The sequence below is a fragment of the Taudactylus pleione genome, unplaced genomic scaffold (genome assembly GCF_031769625.1).
Source record: "Taudactylus pleione unplaced genomic scaffold, aTauple2 ptg000842l, whole genome shotgun sequence".
NCBI classification, from domain to species: domain Eukaryota; kingdom Metazoa; phylum Chordata; class Amphibia; order Anura; family Myobatrachidae; genus Taudactylus; species Taudactylus pleione.
Genome location: NW_028285244.1, coordinates 4455071 through 4460762, shown reverse-complemented (window position 1 = coordinate 4460762; position 5692 = coordinate 4455071).

The following is a 5692-nucleotide window of genomic DNA, read 5'->3' as shown; positions in this document are numbered from 1 at the left end:
ACATCCTTATTATTATGCCAGCTGCCTCAGTGTTGCCCCCTCAGGTTCTGGTGCCCTTAGGAAGCTGCCTAAAGCTGCCTAATGGGAATTGGTATGTGTTCAAATCCCGACGCCGGAATACCAGCAACAGCAGATCTCGACAGGTATGTTTTTTCACTATCCCTAACCCTCTCCTCCCATAACCCTCCTTTAGGAGTGCCTAACCCTAACCTCCCCCCTTAGTGCCTAACCCTAACCTCCCCCCACAAGTGTCTAAACCTAACCCCCCTCCCCACACCCCAAACCTTACCCTCCCAGGGGGGTGCCTAACCCTAATCTCCCCCCCGGGGGTGCCTAACCGCAACCCCCCTTCCCCTAGCTTGACCCTAACCCTCCCTGTGGGTGTCTAACCCTAAGTCACCCCCAGGAGCCCCTAACCTAACCCTCCACCCCCACGGCTGTCCACACCCGCCGCCCAGCTTACCTCTGTTCGGTATGCCGGGCGTCGGGATTTCGGCAGGTAGATAATGATAGGTATCAGGATTTTGACGCCTATCATTAATCCCATGCCGGGAATTGAAAGTCGGGAAGCCGGCGGTCGGCATTTCGACCGTCAGCTTCCTGACTACATACCGCCTAATGGTAGCACCAACCATGCCTGCAAGAGAGAATATGCTAGGATATAATGTAACTAGAAATTATTACAGCCGTCATGTATATCTTAAAACTCTAAATAGCCATAACATTTGCAATGGCAAAAAAGAAAAATATACTTCTCAGATACAGTATCAGTGTATAGAAACTATAAAACTAGACTGGGCTAACCTACATCCCATAACATAGAGTTATGTTTTATATAGTGACAATAAAGATTGATTGATTAAGTCCATATATGAAACCAGAGGTCATCAATGAAGAAACCTAAGTATCAAACTCAAGATGGAGACCTACGATACTCAATGGTGGCCCTGATGAGACACTGAAATTTTGGAGATGCATGTAATCAGGGGCGGTAAGAGGTGTGTGGGGGGGGAGGCTACTGTTTACACAGGCCTGGGCTAGTTGGGTTAGCCTGGTGGGTGCCCAGGTCAGCTGCTGAGGAGAACAAATGTGCCCCTTTGCAGCGCTCTGCGCTTAGTATTTTCTTCTGAGCCTTCATAGGGCTGGTGCAATGCCGATGGTGCGACCAATGGAGCAACTTTTACACAAAGCGGCAATTAGCAGAGTTCTTTCGGCTGCGGTATTAGTATAAAGTCGTATTAGTGCAGCATAAAATGTTGCAGTCGTGCTGGCATTAGCGTCCACCTCTGCATCAGGCCCAGTGTGTGTTGTACAAAAATAAGATTAGACCCCAGTTCCAATAATGATGTACTTACTTTAAGTATCCCCTAAGACAGTGGTCAGGGAACAGGGGTAATTACCCCACATGGGGTAAACATTTAATTCCTGGGGGTAATGGACGGACAGCTGGGCATGCATATGAATGATTCATATGCATGCTCGGCTGTGCCGCAGGGAGGCTCTAAGCCGGATGCCCGCTGAGATGTTATTACCAACGGGCGCCCGGCTCCTTCCCAGCAGCGCCGCGTTAGCCGGAGGCTGGAGTTCTCTTCTGAACTCCAGCTTCCGCCTCTCTCCATGCGCACTATGGGAGAGACATCATGACGTCTCTCTCCCATAGTTCTGAGGAGCAGCCAGGTGGACAGAACGGCGGTAGATGCAGGAGCGGGGATTAAGGTAAGTGGGTTTTTTTGTACAAGCAGCACTACAGGGGCATTATATGGGGGCATTACTACAGGGGCATTATATGAGGTCACTACTACAGAGGCATTATATGGGGTCACTAAAACAGGGGCATTATATGGGGGCACTACTACAGGGGCATTATATAAGGTCACTACTACAGGGGCATTATATGGGGGCACTACTACAGGGGCATTATATGGGGTCACTACTACAGGGGCATTATATGGGGGCACTACTACAGGGGTATTATATGTGGTCACTACTTGAGGGACATTATATGGGGGTACTACTACAGGGTAATTATATGGGGTCACTACTACAGGGGCATTATATGGGGGCACTACTACAGGGGCATTATATGGGGTCACTACTACAGGGGCATTATATGGGGCACTATTACAGGGGCATTATATGGGGTCACTACTACAGGGGCATTATATGGGGTCACTACTACAGGGGCATTATATGGGGTCACTACTACAGGGACATTATATGGGTGTACTACTATATGATTTCCTTCCTTTCAAATCAAGGGGGGTAACGTCAGCCTATCTAAATATATTTTAGGGTAAAAGGTAAAAAAGTTCCCTGACCCCTGCCCTAAGATATATTTGACTAGAGCTAGTAGTTATAAGTGTGAGCAGACGAGGACCTCTTGTGGTCAGCTGTGGGTATAACAGTGCCAGGTTTGCTAGGTGAAGCAGTTTTAGAAAACAAATTAGCTGCTCCTGAGTTGCATGCAAGTCGCTTTTGCAGCTGGATCTCATCATATTTAACAACTGCGTAGTTGCGCTGAAGCTGAGGGAATGCATCTACAAGTGATTCAGAGTTGAGGGCAGCACAGTCGCATATCAGTTGCAGCTGAATTGGCATAAATGGATGCCAACTGGAGCATGAACGTGTAGCCAGAATTGTGGGTTTACTTAGAGTTACGCATAGGCAGACATCTGTGTGACTTCAGATGGATCTATTCAGGGGTGGCTTAAAAGAAGAGGGAGCCTGTGTACAGTCTCTGTGCATGCCCCTCCTCTCTCACGGTGCAGTAGACTCTGGCACTGCCATGATATGGGACTCCAGAGGGGTGATTATAATATATGGGTGCAAGGTAAGCAGTGTGGCCTCCACTGGACCCATTATAGGTATGCCACTGGATCTCTTGTACCAAAGTAAGGGCTGGTACAAATGCTCGCTGATAGTTATGATGGCTGCTTTCACAAGTGGAGGGACTGGGTCAATGAAGCCGCACGGATGTGTACAACTCTGAATGCGAGTCAATGCAGCTGCATCTGCGGTTGACTTGCGGGTAAATCTGAATCAGCCACTAAATGATAAGTAGTAAGAAATTGTGTTAAAAAAAAACACCTTTATTCATGGCGACAACTTTATAGAGTCAATTTACGAAGCAGCGGCTTCTGTGAGCGGGTTGCAAGTGACCCGCAGTCAGTGTCAAGCACACCAAGGGGGTCCGCGGGTGCTGTTTTAAATATAGACCCACAACCTGCCGGGAAGCAGCGGCTTACAGAAATCTCCCCACTGTATCAAAATAGAATCTGAGCAATATTGATTAACCTTTATAAACCGTGATGTCACGGCCGCTATCACAAGATGAGAGATGTGGGCTCTCAATCGATATGGAAGAAGCAATATGAGAAAGAGTAGAGAAGCTCCACAAACACCTTGGTTATTTAAAGAGGGTGTTAGAGTGATGAATAGAGAATTAGGGGTAAAGAAGTGATTTTGCCCATAGCAACCAATCAGATTCCAGGTATTATCTTCTAGAACAGGCCTGGCCAACCTGTGGCTCTCCCACAGCAAGTCCCAGCATGCCCTGCCACAGTTTTGTAATTGGGGAATGCTAAAACTGTGGCAGTGCATGCTGGGACTTGTAGTTTTGCAATAGCTGGAGAGCCACAGGTTGGCCAGGCCTGTTCTAGAAGGTGCTAGATAAATGAGAAGTAGAATCTGATTGGTTGCTATGGGCAACATCACTTCTTAAATAGAACTCCCATCTTAGTAAATTTACCCCTTAATGTCTATCTAAAAAAATAAATGATTTATTGAGACATCGAGCCGTATTCAATATGGGAGCGAAAAGTCCGTGCTGGGATAAAGTATCGGGCGCGTGCCTGCTTTATCCCCGTATTCAATTTAAAATCAGCGAAAACGGGACCTGGCGAATTGGGAGCTATGAAGAAAAACGGGAATATTTGGAAATTAATTGTAGGACCCCCCTAAAGATGTCCAGACATGGGGGATAACTATGGGTACCCCTGTTTTTGCCTGCAAATGAAAGTCATGGTTTTAAATAGCCACGGCAGGTGTTTTTTCCCGACAATTGCAGAAGAGCACTTAGGTTTTGTTTTTTTTTCATTTTTTTAAGTGGTCCCATCAAATTTGGGGTACATGAAAATGGGTACTAGCATATTTTTAAGTCCCTAAAGTCATTTTTTTTAAATTCTGCAAAAATGCTCCTGCTCCTAATAACCGATTCTAGAATACACCTGCCGCATACTTGCAGAATATCCCTGAACCTATTTCCCTATTTTTAAACACTGTTTCCACTTTTTTTTTTTCACCCCAAATTTTTAACTCTTATTTTTGCGGTGTCCCTATTTTTTTTTTTACTTTTTTTGACACAGTTTATTTTTAAATGACATTCACCATTTCCCCCCCCATCTGGGACACTTTGTCGCCAAAATAGGGATGGTTGGGAGGCATGCTAAAGGAAAGGTCTCAAAAGAAAGGGCCATGGTCACACAATAGTATTCCCAATTCAAACTACACCACACAGTAGCACAATCTTATTCACATTACACCGCACAGTGTCCCTGATTCACATTACACCACATAGTAGTGTCCCTTATTTAAGTTCTGACGTACAGTAGTACCCCTTTTACACAATGCCAACATTAGGTCCCCTTATACACAATGCTCACAGTAGTAGTGCCCCTAATACAATGCCCACAGTAATGGTGTACCTAATACAATGCCCACAATAGACATGCCCCTAATACAATGACCACAGTAGTAGTATAGTAGTGCCCCTAATACAATGCCCACAGTAGTAGTGCCCCGTGTACAATGCCTACAGCTGTAGTGGCACTTACACATAATGCCCACAGCAGTGAAACCCCTTCTGCAGTTCCGCCAGTAGTGGTGCCCCTTCTGCAATTCCCCCATTAGTAGTGGCCCCAGTAGTAATGCCCCCTGTAATAGTGCCCTCTGCAGTAATGCCCCCAGTGGTAGTGCCCCCAAAAGTAATGCTACCTGTATTAGTGCCCCCAGTAGAAATGCCCCCTGTAATAGTGCCCACTGTAAGAGCGCCCCCAGTAGTAATGCCCCTGTAATAATGCCCCAAGTAGTTAGCCCCCAGTAGTAGTGCCCCCAGTAGTAGTGCCCCAGTAGTAGTGCCCCTGTAAAATTGCCCCAGTAGTAATGCCTCCTGTAATAGTGCCCCCATTAGTAATGCCCCTGTAATAATGATCCAAGTAGTTAGCCCCCATTAGTAGTGCCCCCATTAGTAATGTCCCTGTAATAATGCCCCAAGTAGTTAGCCCCCAGTAGTAGTGGCCCCAGTAGTAGTGCCCCCAGCTGTAAAATTGCCCCAGTAGTAATGCCCCCTGTAAAAGTTCCCCCAGTAGTAAGCCCCTATAAGAGTGCCCCCAGTAGTAATGCCCCCTGTAATAGTGCCCCCTGTAAGAGTGCCCCCAGTAGTAATGTCCCTGTAATAATGCCCCAAGTAGTTAGCCCTCAGTAGTAGTGCCCCCATTAGTAATGCCCCTGTAATATTGCCCCCAGTAGTAGTGCTTCTGTAAAATTGTCCCAGTAGTACTTCCACCTGTAAAAGTGCTCTCAGTAGTAATGCTCCCTGTAAAAGTGCCCCCAGTAGTAATGCCCCCTGTAATAGTGCCCCTGTAAAATTGCCCCCAGTAGTAATGCCCCCTGTTAAAGTGTTCCCAGTAGTAAG